The following is a 21,929-nucleotide window of genomic DNA, read 5'->3' on the forward strand; positions in this document are numbered from 1 at the left end:
CTATATTAGAACAGCGACCCACTGCCCCCCAGAGGGGAGGAGGGGGGGCGGTCTGGCAGCAATGTAATATGCTGCTCTACAGCCTACAGAAAAGTTAAAAAACATAATGAGAATAGAAACAAACAAGAAAAAAACAGACAATAAAACGATGACATTGTAAAAAAAAAACTGTAAAATGGCGTTAAGTTGAGGAATTTAAAATATACAAGTAGACAGACACAATTAAAAAACACATGGCGACAGTCTGGTTTCTGTTCGCACAAGATAAAAAACATAACTAGCGACAGTATGGCGGCTGTTCGTAACACTAACAGGTGACGCACAAAACTGAACACCCACTTACAACAGCACTATACAGGTGACACGGCGGCAGATGGGGGGAGGGGGGAGGATCCGGACCTACGATGGGGAGAAGGGGGGCAGTCGATGAAGGGAGAGGACATAGAAAAAGGGGGGGGGGGGGCTGGGTGGATGTGAGAAGGAGTGGGAAAAGCAGTGGAGGGGAGAGCAGAAAGGACTCAGGGGAGAGAAGGGAGGCAGAGAGAGGGTAGGCGGGGGAAAAACAGGATGGAAAGGGGGGGGAAGAGGGAGTCCAGGGAAAGGACAGAGGAAAGGAGGGGGAGGTGAGGATCAGAGTTGTTAGGAGGGATAAGTGGAGGCAGAGAGGGCATCATCCTGGAGCAGCACTGTGCTTGTAACATCTTGCCCCTGTATACAGGACTCCTGTAGCAACCCCTTTTCCCCGTCATAGGTCCGGATCCTCCTCCCCCACCTCCCCCCCCTCCCCCCCACCACCATCTGACGCCCTGTCACCTGTATAGTTCTGTTATAAGTGAGTGTTCAGTGTTGTGCGTCCCCTGTTAGTGTTACGAACAGCCGCCATACTTATATGTATTTGCAAGTTGAAACTCACATCCTATCCAACAGAAACACGGGAAATATAACATATAATATTTTTTACGAGTGTAGTGCTCATTATCTTACCTGAACACTGTGTCTCAAGACGAAAAAGGAAACTGACCAGCCACCTCAAGTGTAGTACAGCGCCATACACCGAGTGTATTGTGTACCTGAAGAGCCATCCAGGTGAGAAACCACTGGATGCTGGCGGCCAGGCTAATCTGCAACTTACTGTTGCTGCCCGACTCACTCGTGACCCCACCACCAACTACAGTACAATGCAAGTGAAGCACGAGCAGCTGGGACGCATATAACAGTTCCATCACTGACATAGACTCCTCAGTTTAAAAAATCCGAAACGGTAATATTGTTTTGTCAATACACCTCGAATTTCTCGCGAGGAATGTAGCTCCCTCCCTTCTATACAAATTATTTTCAGATATAGAAAAAATCGGACCGTACGTTTTCACATCACGCAAGTAACGTTACTTGTTGTGAAAATTCTGTACAAAACCATGGCACAGCTATATTTCCTCTAAGTATTCTCTCATCTGTTATCTGACATGTCCTGCATCACAGGATTAGAACATTAAACTCGTTTTTGGAGTGATAAGAGCATGGTCTACCTCTGTCACAGGATGTCTCCTCACTTTTGAACTCTCATAAAGCAAACAAATGTCTCGTTACATACGAAGTCTGTCAAAGTAACAGCACATAAAAGTTGCAAATACCAGGTTTATACTATATATCACTTTATAAATTCGATAACATAGCTGATTTTATTACGATGATAATCTCTCCGTGTGTAGATGAGAGATTGAAATTCGTTAAGATCTCACAGCAGCGAAAAAAATCTTATTACCACTCGAATTCTTGAATAATCTACATGGTATTCCCACCCTCGCTTCCATCCACCCGGTGGCACATCATTGTTATCGAGTTGATATGTTAATTAATTAAATTGATCACGAAAGCCCCCTGGTGTGATAAGTAATTTTTTTCTTGCAGTTTGATTTCACTCGCCTGGTAACCGTTATAGACGCTTCTGTGACGTCTGTAGGCTTCCCAAAGGCCAGGTCGTCACTTCCTCTGATATCCAATAGGTGATAATCGGCCGGCCGTTGGTGGCCGAGCGGTTCTAGGCGTTTCAGTCTGGAACCTCGCGATCGCTACGGTCGCAGGTTCGAATCCTGCCTCGGTCATGGATGTGTGTGATGTCCTTAGGTTAGTTAGGTTTACGTAGTTCTAAGTTCTAGGGGACTGATGACCTGAGATGTTAAGTCCCACAGTGCTCAGAGCCATTTGAACCATTTGGTGATAATCGTCGTGAAATAGCTAAAGATATCAAATGCTGCGTTCTATCTCTTGGTTGTCTTATTGTGCTGGTAGAAGTAAGTTACTTAGAATTCTGGTACACTGCTCCCAAACTAATCCTGCTGAGAGCTGTCAGTCTATGAGGGTTATAGGATGTCTCACATGCTTCTCCACCCCCACTGCTCGATTCTATGACAACAGCTGCCACGAGGTTGGAAACCGCGTGTGTATCAGGGCTGTACCACTCCGAGCCGACAACCCGCTGCTCGCTGTGCTGGACGTCTGTTGCTGATTCCATATTCGCAAAAGTTGTCCTATCCTTCTCAAAAGGACTGGGCGTTTAAATGCCGTTGGGTAAACACCAGGGTGTAGAACAATATGCTTCCCCACATCCCTCCTGCAAACTGAAACATTCTGAGATGTGTTTTCGAAATATCCTGGAAAGGCTGACGCAGTGAGCAAATACCAGAATACCTGTCTACTCACTGCCACATCCCAAACGAGTAAGAGTCTGCGGAACTAGTTTTCCCTGAGAATACATCCGTATTGAAGCGTTCCTAATGGCTCCTGCAAAATTAGTGAGCAGATCCTTCGAGAACTAAAATGGGAATCCCTGGAGGGAAGATGTTCTTTTCGAGGAAGACTATTGAGAACCGACATTTGAAGCTGACTGCAGAAGAACTCTACAGCTGCCAACATACATTTCGCATAATAATCACAAAGATAAGATAATGCTCATAGGGGACATATAGGTAGTCTTTTACCTTCCCTCTATTTGTGAGTGGAATAGGAAATGGAATGACTAATAGTGGTACAATGTACCCTCCACCTCATACCATACGATAGCTTGAAATCTAAACATATAAATGTAAATGTAAATTTAGTCTACCTTTTAAGATGCCACTCCATCCATTTATAGGTTCACAAAACTTGTGGAAGAATGTTGTCTCTTACTTATCGAGAAAATAAGAGACGTAACTCTTGCTGCTAATTGTCTGTCTGTAGAAACCTTCGTATTAGCTCCTAATTTTCTCACTGCAGTCACCTTGCGAGACATATGTGAGAGGCTGTAATATGCTTGCCCACAATACTTGCAAGGGAACCTCCCCGTCGCACCCCCCTCAGATTTAGTTATAATTTGGCACAGTGGATAGGCCTTGAAAAACTGAACACAGTTCAATCGAGAAAACAGGAAGAAGTTGTGTTGAACTATGAAAAAATAAGCAAAATATACAAACTGAGTAGTCCATGGGAACATAGGCAACCTCAAGGATATGTGGTCGCAGGAGCGCCGTGGTCCCGTGGTTAGCGTGAGCAGCTGCAGAACAAGAGGTCCTTGATTCAAGTGTTCCTTCCAGTAAAAAGTTTAAATTTTAATTTTCAGACAATTATCAGAGTTCAGGCACTCACACATAATCAATTTAGCTCTCCAAAATTCCAGGACATGTTCAGATTTGCTTGGACATATGCAGGATTTGACGGTCTACACAAGGAAAAATTTGAAAACGTTAAAAACATATGTTTTGACAGAGCACAGAGAAAACTGTGCGACTGTGAAACTGTTGCATTCATTTGTTGCAGTTTATGTGACAAACTCTTATGTTTTCATAACTTTTTTGGGAGTTATTATCACATCCACAAGAAAACCTAAATCGGGCAAGGTAGAAGAATCTTTTTACCCATTCGCCAAGTGTGCAAGTTAGGTGGGTCGACAACATATTCCTGTCATGTGACGCACATGCCGTCACCAGTGTCGTATAGAATATATCAGACGTGTTTTCCTGGATCAAATGTTTTCGGTTCCCATTGGAGAGGCACGTCCTTTCGTCTACTAATCGCACGGTTTTGCGGTGCGGTCGCAAAACACAGACACTAAACTTATTACAGTGAACAGAGACGTCAATGAACGAACGGACAGATCATAACTTTGGAAAAATAAAGTAAGTAAACTTTTCGCTCGAGAGTAGAACCAAGGACCTCTCGCTCCGCAGATGTTCACGCTAACCACAGGACCGCGGCGCTCCTGTGCCAATATCGTCCTTGATGTTGCCCATGAACTTCTCAGTTTGTATATTTTGCGAATTTTTCATAGTTTCACACAACTTCTTCCTGTTTTCTCGACTGATCGGTGTTCAGTTTTTCAAGGCCCATCCACTGTGCCAAATTATAACTAAATCTGAGGGAGATGCGATGGGGAGGTTCCCTTGTTAGAAGAAAACGGCATAGAGCTCATCTCTTAACGCCCCTTTCGTCAGAATATCGCTTACTTGTTGTAATCTCATTAATCTTACAGACTTCGGTATACAACATTTGAATCTAGTTGATTTTGATAAGTAAAAGATGTCCCCCACTAAGTTGCAGACCCATGCTGATTCTCTCGAAATCCCATTACATTCCGCAGCACTGTTCCGTTATAGAAGGCTGACAGGTAGAGAGCTGTCACGACGAGAAAAATAGCACACTAATGTACAGGAGGAAATTCGCAACCATGGAGAGTATATATGGATTGCATACAGAAGTCCAAAAGCATAACAGCTACAATTCATCAATAGCGGATGACGGTCTATGAATCAATCCGTACATGTCCTAATCTCCTTTATCATGTTTCTATGATTACCACTCCAGAAATACGGCAGTGTGATGGTGACCAAGTCTTTGTCGACAGCATAGTATCTCTCTCTCTCCATCGTTATTTTTGTAATATCCAATGGAGTAAAACTATGAAGTGTAAATGCTTTGCCAAGGTTACCTGGTAGAGAACTCATTAAGATTTTACCGTATTTCTCTTTCATCCGATATAGTGGGGAAACAAATACCATCTGCATGTTGACATAGACTCAGACCATATGTGATGATACCATTAAATATACATGTTGTCAGTCCACTAGTGCAGGCGACCAGTGATCAAACTTACTTTCAAGAACCTGTGTAAAGTTTGGTCGCCTGTACTGGGGAAAGACTGTATCGATTATATCACAAAGAGAGAGTTCGTGTGTTGTTGTTTCATAAGCAGTTTGATACATTCTTTTCCTGCTGTAACACAACCAAGCAGTGTGTGACAACATCTTTGTACTCCGCCAAACATTTTCCAACACGACTTTGAGGTCTGTGTCAGATGCTAAACCAACAATAACACGCTTCATCCATTGGCTCTCACAGAAAGCTGGACATCACATGTTGTAAACTATACTGCTTTCACTGCACATAGAATGATTTAAATAAGAGACACGGGCTGTGTTTCTTACTGAAAAAAAATGTGGAAGACATTGCAACATATGGAAACTGGAGCGTTTCCAAACTGCTGTCTGAAGGTGATGACCCCTACATTTAATCAAATTTTCCACAGTGATAGCATAGCAGATGTCTCAATGTTCCGTTTCAAAGAGACCAAGACCATTCCTTATATTGCAGTCATGTACACGATCACTGTTTCGATGGAACGTGTTGCTAACACCAAGACTCTCTCCATCTCAAGTATGTGATATCAGTGAATCATTATGCTGTAATCAACAGTGCACTACTGCACGGATAGGATGGAAAAGACACCGTCAATGTACTGTAATAAGCACCACAGTTGATAGTTCGATCAATTTTAGCAAAATTACCAGCTCTTCTGTAATTTCAGTGCCAGCCAGTGGTGGTGGATGGAATTGGAAGCATTTTACATAAATCAACTGTGCTATCAGCTATGTAGTATTGTTCTCATGTCTGGGATCAGTACCAAGAAGGTATTAGCAAGAGAGAAATGATCGTAAAACATAACACACACACACACACTCGTAATGATGGACGGCTCTGCGCTTAAACATGTTATAACTATGTGATGTGCAACGCCCTTAATACTCTAATGCAGGACATGGATGTCCAACATCTGACATACATCCACGCTGCAAATTTTCTATCCCACTCACCATGGTGACAAACTTTAAGATGATAAAACTACTTCCTTCTGCAGCAAAGAAAACCATAGACTCTTTGTTATGCATGCACAATATACTTTTCGTTGGTGTATAATACCCAGTGCTCAAATCCGATTACACTTCAGAAACTATGCTATGCTCACATCATTCCTATGAGATGATCGCCAGCAATGGAAAATTCATCTTATGAGGAAACAGACAAATGCATAGCACTGGTGTTTGACATGTGAAATTGCACTCCGTGCTGGAATAACTCTTTATACAGGACAACTGTCAAGAAAATGTACACGCACACACACACACACACACACACACACACACACACACACACAGGGTTTGCAGTAACTCACAAACCACTGTCTGCGATTTAGAAAAAAAGCTAAAACATTTTACATACATCACTTGTGCTAACAAATCTGAATTATTGTTCAGATATTTGGTGTCTACGCCAAGGAGATATCGGAAAGAGAGAAATGATTGTGGAACATAAATGCATTCCAAGGGCTACATGATTCTCCCCTTAAACATACCATAATGCTAGAGCTGTCCAGTTTCCAACCAATCATTAGTCATGTAGAATGCAACGTTGTTAATATTCCAATGTAAGAAATATATTTCCAGCGCATGACATACATTCTACACGCAAGTTTTTCTACGATAAAGTACGGTGACAAACTGTAAGGTGATAAAACTTCTACCTTGAATACCAAAGAAAACACCGGATTCTTTGTTACACAAACACTACATAGGTTTCTGAAGTTGTATGATGCCTACTGTTTGGGGAGTTCAAGCTCAATTACGGTTCGGAAATTATGATATGTTCACAACCACCATATAAAATGACTGTTGATAGCCGAAAATGCATACAAAGAAACAGTGAGATCTTACGAGGAAATAAATATCATGCAGTTTACCACCGTTCCTGCTAGCCTCCCTCTTGCACATAGAAGTCATGGTCCGATGTGAGGCTGTATTGCTCATGTGTGAGACAATATTGTTGTCTCTAGAATTCCTTCTCTTTCCACTATTAAGGTATTTAGGCCTATATGCAGCATCAGTTCACTCTCCTCCTCCAAAACAAGTAATATTATCGATTCCACTCAATATTACTGGTAATTTTTTTCTAATTTGAAGTATGCCCACTCAACTTCCGTAATTTTACGAGGTTTTCACTATTTTACATACTTCATCGTATTTCCCTCAATGTTCATGTATTTACTTCAGTTTTACGTGATAATACCAGGCGTTCCCTCAATTTTACCAATTTTATGTCATTTTTCATATTTTCTTGACACCTTGCCATTTGTATACGCTCTTATTGCTAACATACCCAAGTGTTCATTGATTTTCTATGAAAATATTTGAGCGTCTTATATGCCAACCTACTAAACAGTCCTAAGTCTCCTTGAAGATGCACATGCATGCATTTTGGACAGGATGATCATGAAAAGTATAATAACAGTCACTTCATACCTATAAGAGATTCAATGAGTGGTGCAGATGGTGGATGTATTAGAAAATCAAAGTCTGGAAACAATTGTGTGTACTGCTATGACCCATCAGAGAGCCTGTCTGCAGACTCATGTAGTGCTGCACTTGACAGAGTCTTAAGTCTGGACACAGTTCTACATGTTCATTTGACTATCACCCTATCATGTAGGGGTCTCCAACAAGGATTTGGCATGTGTACAGAGTTGATTTCTATTGCTGCTCGGATTTTTTCCGTAAGTATTTGCTCTTAGTGCTTACTAGATGTGCTTCGATATTTCTGTTTGTACTGCAACGGCAACACCGCTTAGGATAGGGAAAGTTAGTTTTGTGCGATATTTGGACCACGAGTTACAGGCAGGTGCTAGCCAGATTGCAGTAAGTTACGCATACCAGCAATTGCGAAGGCAAATAGAGGCCACAGGGGCCTAGAACTGCCAGAGAGGGCGCACACAGCAATTTCCATGGCGCAAGTCACAAGCAGAAGAGGGCCACTGGCCAACCTAAGTGTTATGCATACGTGATGCAAAGCGGCCCTCTTGGTAAAGCATTGGCGCACAGCCAAGTATAAATAAGTGCCATTTTCTAACGAGATTCATTCAAGTGTGGCAGCTCTCCTGGACGGCGGGGCGTATCACACCACCGGGCTGCATACAGCAACAGATGGGGCGCCAGCGTCCCAGTCCACGCCGGGTCGTTGGTTCGACTCTCTGAGACCGACGCGGGGTCCGCAGCAAGCCAGGCGGGCCACCCTTCAGCTCACTACTGCGGGCAGTCGTCTCGGCTCCCGACACACGCTGGACACTTCCCGAGGCAAGGGCAGCAGATTCGGACGCCAGATCGCGGGTGGTCATTGCCGCCGCGTTCTCAGCTACGCCAGCGAGGAAGAAGCAGCAGCGGGGCCGGCCTACAGCTCCCGGCGGAGCAGCGCTGAATGAATGGGGAAGAAGACTGCTCAGCCGGCTGTCGGCACCTCCTGGCAATCAGCCATTACATTTAGTGTCATAATAGCGGACGTCGTCTGTCCAGTATGACGTTCGAGCCCACCACCTGCATTATGGTCACAAGATGTGGTGAGTGCTGCCAAAATTGTTCTGTTTGAGATTGGACGTTTTCTTTCTTTTTTGTTTTTTCGAGTATGGTTCCTGGCAAGCCACATTGTACATGTTTTCGTGGGCATAGTATTTTTTGTTGTCACAGTAAGTGTTAGTGTATTTGAGGCAGTAAGATTTTTGTTTGGTGGCATTTGATTACTTTTGTATATGTTTATGAATGATGATACTGAGTATGACGATATGGAGCTGTAGGAAGTCAGATTATTCTTGTACTTAATCGATTTGTTTCGGGACTAACTGGGAACGAAAGCAACATAGTGGCAGAGTCAAGGAGGCAAGGTGTGTCGGAACCACAAGCGGCGCGGATTTTGTTGGAAAAAGTAGCACAGTTGACAGCAGACAATACGCAGTTGAGAAATGAATTAACATCTAGAAGTGAGCGGGAAACCGCATCTGATCAGTCGTTTATGCCTAGGGTGAAGGAGATTGATGCAGCCGCGGCAAGTTTGATTATTCTGTTTTCTGGCAAGGCATCTGAGGATGTGCGTTCGTTTGTGGAGGACTTGGAGACTTCAGTGGTGATGAATGGTTGGTCTGACGAGCAGTTGTTACATATAGCCAAGATTAGACTAACAGGTGAAGCGAAAACATATGTAAGGTGTTCTGAGACCTTAAGGAGGGTAGGACAGTTTAAACAGTTCAAGAAAGGGCTTTTACAAAAATACAAGAAACAAAATAGCGCTCGGTACTTTAGGGAGAGGGTAAGTACAATTACTAAGAGACAGGGGGAGACAGTGGAGAAATTTGCGGACAGGATAAGGGAAATTAATGAGTATACTTACGAGTTGGGTCAGAGCGATGAAGTGAATAGCGTTCTGTTGCAGGAGGCTGAGCAAAGAGCACTCGATGTATTTTTGAGAGGGTTACCGGCGCATATGTCACGGAAAGTGCGTGAAGGGACTCCGAAAGATTTGTATTCGGCCATTCAGCTGGCAATTCAATCTGATGGTGGTGGTGGTTAGTGTTTAACGTCCCGTCGACAACGAGGTCATTAGAGACGGAGCGCAAGCTCGGGTTAGGGAACGATTGGGAAGGATATCGGCCGTGCCCTTTCAAAGGAACCATCCCGGCATTTGCCTGAAACGATTTAGGGAAATCATGGAAAACCTAAATCAGGATGGCCGGAGACGGGATTGAACCGTCCTCCTCCCGAATGCGAGTCCAGTGTGCTAACCACTGCGCCACCTCGCTCGGTAATTCAATCTGAGGAAATAGACGTGGCAACAGGGGCACGCGAGAGGCAAACAGTGTTTACGGCAGGTGTGAAATGTTTTAAGTGTGGTCGTACGGGACATGTGCTGAGGCAACGTACCCAGTCGCCAAGGAATAGAGGAAGAGGTGGAAATCAGCAGCGTGCAGGATGGAGAAGTGGAGATAGGAGAGGTGGACAATCGTTAAACGACAGAGGGGGCCCAAGACCCACGTAAAGGGGCTCCCGTTTAATTTCAATGCTACGAATACGTATGCGGCGGTGGAATGTTCAGTGGTTGGATCCATAGGAACTAAAACGTTTAAGATTTTGTTGGACACAGGGGCGCTAGTGTCAGTGACTACTAAAAATATAAGGGGACGAAGGAAGCTAGACCCACCACGTTATAGGTTGCATGGAGTGGGGGATGAGGAGGTCACACCTCTGGGGTCAGTGACAGTTGACTTTCGAATAGGGAAAGTCCGATTTAATGCTTGCATGGAGGTAGTACCATGGGTAAGTGAGGGCTACGACATGATCCTAGGAGTAGATTTCTTGCATCAACATCATGGCAAAATTGACCTTGGACAATGAACTGTGGAACTTGGTGGAATGTTATTTCCGCTAGGGGAAACTGTTGTCAATGCAGAGCTGTCGCGAGGGGCATTCAATGTAATGAACAAACCAATTGAACCTCGTACATTAGCATTCAGGCTTAATTCGCATGAGTGTGTGTCTAGTGGCACTGGGAAATCGCTTTGGGTAAGTGTGGAGTCGAATCTACCTGCGGCTACAGTATGTGTTACTGAACCATTGAAGGTTAATGAAGATTTGGGTTCACTGGGTTGTTTTGTGAAACGTAGTGTTGTACGCATACAGGAGGGGAACGACGGGCGAGTAGTTCCCGTGAACGTCGATAATTTTAGCGCTGTAGACGCGAATTTGAGGAAATGAGTTTTAGTAGCAAAGTTAGACGTGCCAGATGACGAAGACTGGTGTTCGGGAGGTAGGCGAAGCGATCAACCACTAACTGGCGATAGAACTGCATTGCGTGTCAAAATTATCTGAAAGGACGAGAAAGAGAGCATATGGAAGAATTATTGTGGGAATTTAAGGATTTGTTTTTCCACAAGGGCCGTTACCAGCAACTCCATTAGTACAACATAGGATACCAACAGCGAATGAAGCACCTGTTTACTGTAAATCATAGAGAATACCAAGGTATTTGCAGCCGTTTGTGGAGGATTTCATTGATCAGCAGCTTGCGGATGGTATTATAGAGCATAGTAATAGTTGCTGCAGAGCGGGCATTGTCATTGTGCCTAAAGCATCTACGGATGTAAATAAGAAATACAGGTTCTGTTGTGACTAACGATAGCTCAATAATAAGACAGTAACCTACGCATACCTCATTCCAAACATATCTGAGACTTAGGATCACTTAGGACAGTGCCATTAGTTTTCTACGATGGATTTGACAAGTGGTTATCATCAGTTAGAGGTGGCTCCAGAGGATCATCAGGGGTTGTCAGGTTCGGTAGATGCTGCTATGGATTACCTTAGACCAGACATTTCAAGTAACTTCCATAATATGAATTTGACCCTCACTACCCCAACAGAAATAATGTCCATCATAAAATCTTTAAAATCAAAAACATCTAGTGGGTATGATGAAATATCAACAAAGTTAATTAAAGAATGTGATTCTGAGCTAAGTAACATATTAAGCTATCTGTGTAACCATTCGTTTATCAGTGGAATATTTCCTGAATGGCTGAAATATGCTGAAGTTAAGCCACTGTTTAAGAAGGGAGATAAAGAAATAGCATCAAATTTCCGTCCAATTTCACTGTTGCCAGCATTCTCAAAAATTTTCGAAAAAGTAATGTACAGTCGTCTTTATAACCATCTTATCTCAAATAACATACTGTCAAAGTCACAGTTTGGATTTCTAAAAGGTTCTGATATTGAGAAGGCTATCTACACTTACAGTGAAAATGTGCTTAATTCATTAGACAAAAAATTGCAGGCGACTGCTATATTTTGTGATCTGTCAAAGGCATTTGACTGTGTAAATCACAATATCCTTTTAAGTAAACTAGAATATTATAGTGTAACAGGAAATGCTGCAAAATGGTTCTAATCTTATATCTCTGGCAGGAAACAAAGGGTGTTATTAGAAAAGAGACATGTATCAAGCTATCAGGCATCATCCAACTGGGAACTAATTACATGTGGGGTCCCACAAGGTTCCATTTTGGGGCCCTTACTTTTTCTTGTGTATATCAATGACCTTTCATCAGTAACATTACCAGATGCCAAGTTTGTTTTGTTTACCGATGGTACAAACATTGCAATAAATAGCAAATCAAGTGTAGTCTTAGAAAGATCAGCCAATAAAATATTTGTGGACATTAATCACTGGTTCCTAGCCAATTCTTTGTCACTAAACTTTGTAAAAACACACTACATGCAATTCAGAACTTGTAAGGGGTGTCCCAAGAGTATATGTCTAACATACGATGACAATCATACACAGACATCCTCATTTGGGTCCTAAATGTATACATGAAGTGCTCCACCTCAGAGTTAGAAGCCAGGTGAAGTGGGGTATAGTCAGATGCTGGATACCATTGTGGATGCAAAAGTCCTCAAACTTCCTTGACACAAATGGCCTCCCATTATTGGACAAGAGGGTCCCAGGGGATTCCTCGGTGGCAAAAAAAATAAAATACATGAACAGCTGCAGTAGACGATGTAGAGGACAGCTTAGCTTCATATGGGAAATTGGACAATGCGTTAACCACCAACCACCACAAGCTGCACAAAAATGGACCACTGAAACTGATGTGCACCCTATCTCAATGGTGCTCTGGGACTGACCAAGGAGAGACCTGGTGCAGCAGTGTAGCCTAGTTCTGTGTACAGGCCCCACAAGCAAAACCCAGATGTTCAGTGTCAAGCTTGATCACCAGCCAGCACACACAACTTAGCACCAATGCATTCATACAAGTAATACCCAAGTGCAATGCATCCATGCAGCCAGTGGAATAGATGAGCATGCAATGCCAGGGGGACAACTGCTAGACAGCATAGCTCATTTGTGGAAAGCATGAGCACCTAATGGAGAATGCTGAGCCAGTCATACATGAGAAAAATCTACATCATGCTTGATCCACACCCAAAGAGATGCTCCAGTGACGTTTAGGTGGCAACAATGGCTAAAGGTCAATGCCCTAGTCTGAACATTAGGATCAGGAGCTAACCGGACAATCGTGTCCCAAATTAGTGAGTCTGCATAAGAGATAGCATACATTTGGACACTCAAAACATCATTTGCATAAGAGGTGCTGCAGATCAGCCATCCAGGCCACACACAACTGCTCAAGGCACTTGTTGTGTTGGTTAAACTGCAACCACACCGCCACCACCACAACCACCACCACCACCACCACCACATGGGTTTGATGACCAAAATTCTGCATAAGTAACTGACAAAGCTCGTTAAGAGATTTTCTCAGGCTTGGAGCAGAGCTTAAAATTCTGGACAACTTCATAGAAACCCACATTGCTGGACAAGAAGGCTGCCTTATCAATAGCCTTATCAACTAGATAAATGATACCCCTTATGTGTAAGTGCAGCAAGAAGTGGGGGAAGGTAATTCTCCCACCTTTTCATAGTCTCACTGAAACCAGAAAAAATAATCGGGGCAGTGAAAAAAAATGCCCAGTGTGTGCCTGGTCCCCTCCAGCTAGGCAAGGAAGTGAACCAAGTCTGTGTTCTGGTCTATGAGTGTCAGCTGCAGCTGAAAAGCTGAGCCCACATTGTGGCCCAGTGTTACACTATGAAAAGGGGGTGTAAATTGCAACTCGAAATTTTTAAGAATATCCTTCATCGCCACTTTGGTATCGGCACAGGCATGATAACGTTGCTCCTCTACACTGACTGTGTAGTTGCTTCATGGGACTATGGTGGCTTGATAATAGCTGGGCAGCACAGCCCCCTTGAGAGAAAATGAACTTATGATGAGAGTCCATACATGGGAAGCCAAACATCCAAACCCACATAGTGATGTGCACAGCAATAAAATCGGCAAGCGGATATTGTGGGCAGCTTAAAACTAAGCATAGGTTATGAGAACACGCACACACACTCTCACCCTGTAACTAAAATTCCTACCTTTGAAGTTCTTAAAAACTGATACTGAGAGGCAAAATTCAGTTGGCACATAGGGTTACCCTCCCACTACTAACCCTTAATGATTTGATGCAAAGCATGCTGGGTTTCAGGCCACTGTGTGCTGCTAGTATATACTATGTATGTCCATTGATCATTATTGACAATGTTGCCATCATTAGAAAATGGATAATATGTAGACTTTTTGATAAAATAGTTGTGGAAAAGTTTTAAATTCTTAGTTTTTATATGTGACTGTTAACACAGTTCTTATGATTTCAACTGTTCGTTTTTGTAGTTTCGTTTCCTACATAAAACTCTGAGTTCAAGTAAACAACAGCATACTCAGCCTCCTCGGTCTGCAACAACAAGAATTCAACAAGAAATTGATGAGGCAGTACAGAGGGAGAGAGAACTGAAAGAAGCAAATGGAATTCAGACATCTGATGAAAATATTGTACATAAGGTAAGTCATTGTTGTCCTAAATGTAATGTTTATTTGAATGTAATGGGGTATGCTTTTGGAACATACGGACAAATGGCTCTCTGATGGAGGTGCATGGTGGTGGTGCATATGATGCAGACAGCTAGTCTATTGCCAGAACTCTCTATTAATGATCATACATGAACACAGAGCAGTGCATCTGTGACAGAGAGACAGACAGTAGGCATGGGCGAGGCTCCTGGGATCTGAGCACGCCGGGAGTATGAGATGGGATGGTGAAGCAAAGTGAGGGAGCCAGTAGCCAGGGCTAAACTAGTGGCCCCGACAGAACTACCCAGATATGTAGCTGATGAACACAGAACTGCAAGCTGTAGAGCAGCAGTGGGTGGCAGTGGTTCTCCCTGAGTGTGGAACTGGCTGGAACTTGCTGCATGGTTTGGACCATGAGGTGGCACCAGGTTTCTGACTGCTAGAGCTCAGGCAGTCAGATGGTGGTTGTTGGTTCGTGGCCCAGAGAAACTGGGAGTGGCTGCGTCATGTTAGACGACATCTGGCACCAGCTGCGCATCATACTACAGCCCAACTGTACCAATGGTGACAGGCTGTACCAGGTGTTTTAAATACTGATGCCCCAGCTGAGTTTACAGAAGAGCAGTGTTTCTGTGTTGGAAATCTCTGGGGCAGAGGCTGATGACCAGGGTTCATCTGTTGTGTGTCAATGTGTCAAACTGCAGAAGCTTCTTGAAGACTGGTACACTTCTAGGTAGTTGGCACATGGGAGTGATGGTACAGAAGTAGAGGCTTATGCTGAATTGCTGCATTGGTAGGGGCACTGTTTGGCCTGCTATCTGTGACTGTGGTCTGATTACAGTCCTGGGCTGCTTTCCATGCCACTAAAATTCTATACTGCTACATTTCTTCCTGTCATAGATTAATCTGGATACTGGATTACTGCTTAAGAGTTGGGCAGCAACACCCTGCACTTTACATTCTACTGCTACTGCATGAATTCAGAGCAAACACTTCTTGCTTAATTTTCCCCTTTGTGTGGCCTCTTTCCATTTTAATATCATATGGTATACATGATCTGACTCTTGCAACTCTCAAACATGGTGTGTCAGGGCCCCTTGTTTTGTTTTCACTCCTTTACTCACTCAATGAGACCTAGTCACTGATTCTGACATGACTGCTATGGGCCTGTAGGTTAAAGAAACATAAAGGTGGGATTTTGGCAACTCTACATCTCAGGTGACATACACAATATTTATGAGAGTTATGCTAATTCCTGTGTAGTGTTAAGTTGGTGGTGGTGTTCGGTGCAATAAATTTTCATGTCATCAAGCAGGTGGTCCATCATTAAGTGACTATTTTGTGCTGATATCATCTGATTCAGGGAAGCAAGAAGGGTCAGGTATAGCATGCCATTGAAGTAGGTTAGGTTTTTCATGGGCGTAGTCTTGAAAGATGGGTTTTGCAGTTACATAATGAGCAGTTTGTGTTAAGTGTTGTTGTTCCAGTGATGGTGGCAGGTAACTGGAAAAATGTCCTAAGAAATTGCATCACATAGCATTTATCAACAATCCCTGCTCATGCAGTTATATTTGCTGTACACAGCTGAAATAGCCTTGTTTGTAGCAGATGCAAACTACAACTACTGGTTAGGGTGTACTCACATGACTTGAGGACTGTGTGTGTTCATTTTGTGGGGGACAAACAGTGAGTAGCCCAACTTGGCATTGTAGTTATTCCATGGTGGAGAGTAGTACTTTCTCAAATTCCTTGTTTTCTTCACTGACTAAAGCGACCTAGGAAACATCCCTTATGAAATATCTTTAAAGTTAAAGGCCAAAGTTGTGTAACATGAACACACCATCACTCATTTACTGCCAACCTGTTGCCTTTAAAAGTCTGCATGACTGCCTCTACACAAACCATGAATTTAACAAACAAACTTTCTGCACCATGTAACATCATTGATTCCCTTCTAAACTAAATTGGACACACTAAGGTTCCACTAACACTCCACAGAACATTTCACCTAAAATTTCCCATAACCTATTAACTAAACAAGAATGTCTCCTTTGAGCCTGTCTCATGAAAGAAATAGACACATTACCAGAATATACACTCACAAATATCCCTAATAACTAATTAGCAAACACAAAAAATTAGCTCACAAGGCCGCCTCATGGTTTTACGGCATTAGGAGTGTCAGGATGACTATTAGTACATCCTGCGTCACATGCTTAATTTTACCTTTCCCCCCCTTGTATTTTCTCCAATCGGTTCCCTTCCCCATTCAGAAGGAGCTGCTGTTAAATACGGCAGTGCTTCCAGTACAACATGAAATAAATGAGTTCTTACTACGTGGACACTTGGGCTTTGGGTTGGGCATTGCAGTTTGACATTAACTGGGGACATAATCTCAATTATCTGGTAAGGTGCCTGGTATTGCAAAATTAGCTTTTTAGTTTTTTCTTTCAGCATGTAGGTGTTAGATAACATTACTCACTGCCCAGTGTGCTACATAACCAATTTAGCTTTTTGTTGTGGGGTGCCTTCATGCCATTCTTAAGACTTCATATTCATCTTTCTAATCTGTTGCCACATACTTCTTAATTTTGTAGCAAAATTTTGTGTGAAGTATACATCTTCACCTAGGGTAGGTGGCATAATTTGAAAGGGAATGGGGTCTTTTGGCTAAAAACCACCTCATAGGGGATAAAGCCCATGTTTTTGTACACTTTCCAAGTTACAAGCTGTCACTACAAATTATGGTAAAGTGTTCAAATCATTGTGACTACTATTCATGAAATTACTTAACAGTTTTCCCCTACTGTCCTGTGAACTCTCTGTTCAGCCATTCACTTGCAGGTGTAGTGCACTAATTTGTAACATCTTATAGTGTAAATAATAAGTGTAATTCAGAATGAGATTTTCACTCTGCAGCAGAGTGTGTGCTGATATGAAACTTCCTGGAAGATTAAAACTGTGTGCCAGACTGAGACTCAAACTCGGGACCTTTGCCTTTCGCGGGCAAGTGCTCTACCATCTGAGCTACCCAAGCACGACTTGTGCCCCATCCTCACACCTTTACCCTGCCAGTACCTCATCTCCTACCTTCCAAACTTCACAGAAGCTCTCACCTGAACCTTGCAGAACTAGCACTCTTGGGAGAAATAATAATAAGTGTAATAATGAATGTAATTGCTTCAATAACTTGGACATACTTGGCAATTAGTGCTGTGGTCATTTATTATTGTCTCTGGCATTAGATTTTTAATAAGCAATGGTTAACAATAGTCTGTGCCACCATTTCTGCCTGTTGATTTGATATGGTGATCATGGCCAAGACACATGATTTTTAAATACAGGATGGGCAAGAGTCCCCGTACCCCTGTAACTTCTGTATAGTATGAGATGTTATTAGGCAGGTTGGTAACTTTATTACTACTTGTTGCAATTCGTGTTTACATGTTTCCACAATAGTGTTTTAATCTGTAGCCATGTCAGACGTGAGTGGTCGTAATTGCACTACTGAGGAGCATTTAGTGACAAGTGTGTGGGTGCCTGAATGACACACAGGGCAGACAATGAGACAGAAAACTACAGTAGTGTTCTAGGAAAGGTGTGATGAGGCTCCACCATGAAAGGTGACACTTCTGGATTGAGAAATAAATGCTTTTGCTTTTGACAGTGTTAAAGATAAGCCACTGAGTAGAAGGAAGAAGACATGAGAAGAAACGTGCCTGAGTCTCTACTTTGATTGAACAGTCTCCTGTAAAGCCAACACACAATATGCTTTAAATTTGGTATACCAAGGACAAAAATGTGAGATCATATCAAAAGACATTATAGTCAGACCTTTATGACTGAAGTTCGTAAGAGTTATCGGACACAGACTGGAATGAGTGTGTTTCAGCGTGCCAAGTTTTGTTAACTCAATTTCAAAATGCAGTGAACTATGCCATGGTTATGTTTTCAAGTGAATGTGCCATTTATCACAGCTCACACAATAGAAATATTGTCGTTTGAGCCAAAGAGAATCTTCATTACATGGTCAAGTTACAAAGAAAGCTGCCTCACATAATGAGATGGGCAGCGATGACTTCACAACTTATGCTTGGACCATACATTTTTCCAGGAACTGTGAATGGCACAGATTATTTACACGTGTTCCAAATGTTGTTCATACCTCAGCTTGAGGAAAGGGGCCTCACAGAATGCATATGGTTGCAGTAAGGCTGAGTGCCTCCTCACTATGCTCCTGCAGTGCACAATTTCCTAAGTGAGCTTTTTTTATGACGGTTGATAAGTTGTGGTGCATCAACACCACCAGGTTCCTTGAAATGGCCACCAAAACGTCCTGACATCACCACACCTTACAGCTCATTATGGTGAGTCATTAAGGTGCATGTATCTGCATGTTGCTATGCTACCAATGAACTGCACAATGCTGTTGAGGATGCATTTCACACTGTAACCCCAGACATGTGTAAAAATATGTCAAGAAATGTGTTAACAACATGGTGGGGAACCTACAGATATATGGGCACTTAATACTAAAGTACATAGTTGCGCTAAAACAAATCAAATCAATTAGCGTTTGATACTAGGGGTACAGGGCTTCTCACCCACCCTGAGCTTTGTGCTGTTCTTCTGTGTTGACTCAATACATTCTACAGCACAGCATCTAGTAGAGAGTGTGCAGCGACAGATTTTATGGTATTCTTCTTCTTGTCAGCAGCAGATGTTGTCATTTCGACATCTTCAATTGTTTAGTATATTGTCTGTCTTGCACGGCGACGGTATCTTCTGTAGGGCATCTTGGCAGCGTTCAATGCAGTTGCCTGTGCAGCAGCAGCAGCGCGAATGATCCGCTCCGCGGGCAGCGCTCGCTTATATAGCCGCGCACTGGCGTGGTGGGAGATAAGGGACTTAGAATATTTCACAGTGCCAGCCGAGAGTTATCCCGGACGCGAGCACTAGACGTTCTAGGTGCTCGCGTCAGCTGTTCGTCGGTCAGTCGGCGGCTGGCGCGCTGCCAAGATTGGGTAACACTGTACCAGTGATACTTCCTTGAACATTGCACAACCTCAAAACCAAATTCACTTAGCCATGAGTTGGAGGTCTGTCTCTAAATTCATTTCAGTGCAATACCTCAAGATCTGCTTCAGTGTGGAGCCTCATGAACCTATTACCTCTTCTTTAACAAAGGCATAACTTCTGCAAATTTTGGGATGTATTCTCTATAAAATTGCAATCCTGAGATATTACTGTAATTTCTTCATTTGTGCTATACACTGAGAAATCATTTACAGCTTGTATCAGCTGTGAGTTAGTCGTGCACCATCTCGGCTGATGATATGACCTGAATAGCAGACTTCCTGTAATACAAAGTGGCGTGTTTCTAAGATAAGGGTCTGTTGTGCCACACACAAACACTCAGACCTCTTGTAGATGCACCTTATACTCCTGGATGTGTTGGACAATACAGTGTCATCTCGGTAGACTAAGCATTGTTTTGGTTTCAGATTCTGTAGTACTCCATCTAACATGTGTTGGAAAGTTGCATTTTTCAAACCAAATGGCATCTGATGATACTGGTAGTGATCAAATGGAACTGAAAACGCTGTTTCAGGTCATTCCTCCAGTGCTACCTCTAATTGGTGGTACGCCCCCCCATCCCTCCCCCCCACCAAATCCATGGTGATAAAATAATGGCATTGCACCAGATTGTCTAAGGTCTCTGTAATGTTTGGCATGGGCTATTCATTAGTTATTGCTTGTTGTTTAGATATTTACAGTCACCTGATAAGCCTTCTTACCACCTGTTATGAGAAGCACTGACTAAACACTGGTGCTTTCTTTAATAATTACATCCTAGTGCTGTTTCTTGTACACAAGCAGCTCATTTGTTGTGGAATTCCATGCTGCAATAGTCATGTAGCAGGCATTGTCCATGCAGGTTAAATAATTCTGCAAATTTCTCCAATAATCTCTTCATTTCCACTTTATCACATCCATTTAGATAAGACACCTTTCCCCTTAGTGCAGTTAAATCAACAGACTGCCCTGGGTAAAACTGGCCACAGCACACTGCATGGCCCAGACCATAAGGCAGTAGCACATTGCTGGCTCCCTGAGTTCAGGCAGTCAGATGGCAGTAAGATGGCTAGTGTAGTTGCATCGGCTGTGCTTCGTGGTAAGGCCCAGATGTACTGATGGTGATGGCCTCTCTCTCTCTCTCTCTCTCTCTCTCTCTCTCTCTCTCTCTCTCTCTCTCTCTCTCTCTCTCTCTCTCTCTATTAATAGTTACATATTTTTTCAGTCTCTCTTTTTTTTTTTTACTAAAGACATTAAGACAGCGGCTATCCTGCCTAGCCTAAACTTAAAAATACGTTCATGTCAGAGAAAACTGAGGGAAAATATATCTCCAACAACAGTGACATGGATTTTCTGTGGTTTCTCTAAATCACTCAAGTATAGAACACTGATGATTCCTTCATCAAATCATTTTTCTTCTCCCATTATTGTATACGTGTAAATTTTTTTTTTAATTTTTTTATGTCAATAAGATGTGAAACACTAACCACCCATTTCATTTTTTTTTTAATTTTCTCTAGATGCTACATATTTTCATAAAAACATTTAATATCTTCATGATTATTAACAACTGCTGTGGTGTAGTTTTCTCCCTTTCATCTTCAGAGTAACCTAACTGCATAATGTTGTTTACCTGTGCCTGCTTGTGTGGGTGTCCCTCACAGATACTTAGTTCAGAGCAATTTGTTGGAGGGAAGTTCAGTAACTGCATGTATTTTGAAAGGGTAAGAAATGAAATTTAGCCAAGTCAATAGTTAAGTCTCTGAGAGGAGATCAAAGCAATGGCCAAATTCAAAAATTTATACACTCTGAAATAATTTTCTCAGTGAAATCTGTCATCAAATCAATGTTTAATTCTTCCATAACCTTTCCCTAAAAGAATAAAGTGGATGACGGAAACTTGAAGCCATTAAAGATAATAGAGTGGCCAGTTTCAGTCCAGTGTTATGCTACATCTGTTACCAGTTTTAAGAACTAGATGTTCCATCAGGATATGGTTACAAAGGTACTCGGCAGAAGTTCTTGCTAACACAGTGTTCTCAGTTTTCTCTAAAAATGTCCAGCTTTTCGCTTTCTAATTTAGTGCATTATCATTGAAGTTAAGGTTTGAAATAACTTCCTGATCTGAACAGAATAGTTGCAGAATAAGATATCTAATTTTTTATTTCAGAGATCTCAAACACCTGATGCTGTCAACAGTTCCACAGAAGAGAGAGAGAGTGATCCAAATAGTTTCTCCTCTTCGAACAATCTTTCAGATTCACTAAATGAAGGA

At 42.5% G+C, this 21,929-nt stretch overlaps 1 long non-coding RNA gene across 1 annotated transcript; it reads left to right on the top strand.

The window, feature by feature from the left end:
• Positions 1-8,034: 8,034 nt before the first annotated feature.
• Positions 8,035-21,928, top strand: LOC124554767. The gene is made up of 3 exons (XR_006968439.1): positions 8,035-8,695; positions 14,402-14,569; positions 21,825-21,928. It is a non-coding gene; the product is annotated as an uncharacterized LOC124554767 (long non-coding RNA).
• The last annotated feature ends 1 nt before the right edge of the window (position 21,929 follows it).

The sequence above is a fragment of the Schistocerca americana genome, chromosome X, assembly GCF_021461395.2.
Source record: "Schistocerca americana isolate TAMUIC-IGC-003095 chromosome X, iqSchAmer2.1, whole genome shotgun sequence".
Taxonomy (NCBI): domain Eukaryota; kingdom Metazoa; phylum Arthropoda; class Insecta; order Orthoptera; family Acrididae; genus Schistocerca; species Schistocerca americana.